This window comes from Chrysochloris asiatica, unplaced genomic scaffold (genome assembly GCF_000296735.1).
Source record: "Chrysochloris asiatica unplaced genomic scaffold, ChrAsi1.0 scaffold00042, whole genome shotgun sequence".
Taxonomy (NCBI): domain Eukaryota; kingdom Metazoa; phylum Chordata; class Mammalia; order Afrosoricida; family Chrysochloridae; genus Chrysochloris; species Chrysochloris asiatica.
Genome location: NW_006408560.1, coordinates 10,161,520 through 10,161,959, shown reverse-complemented (window position 1 = coordinate 10,161,959; position 440 = coordinate 10,161,520).

Here is a 440-nt window from a genome sequence, read left to right as displayed (position 1 = left end):
GAACCGACTCCAGGATACATAACAACAACAACATTACTGAGTCAGAATTTGGATTTAATCCATAAACATATGCCTAAGGACCATTCTGGGATTTGGGTTGCTTTTGTGTGTATGGAAATTTATTTGATTTGATTTTACATTCACCAAAACCAAAACTCTTCTATACAAAACTGGCATTCACAATCATGGTAAATTTGTATTGTCTCAGAGATGCTATCATTCTGAGCAACTGAAGAAATAGATCTCCTCAAGTAAAATTGAAAAAGATCATAAGCCATAAGCTTTCAAATAAAATACATGATCCAGTAATTAATTGGACAGCTTGAAACATCATATCAAAATCCATATCAAGATAGTCATATAATTGAAACTGTTAATTTGCAAAATTCCTTGAGTGGGAAATCTTACCTCTACTAAAAACCTCACTAGCCATATAAGAA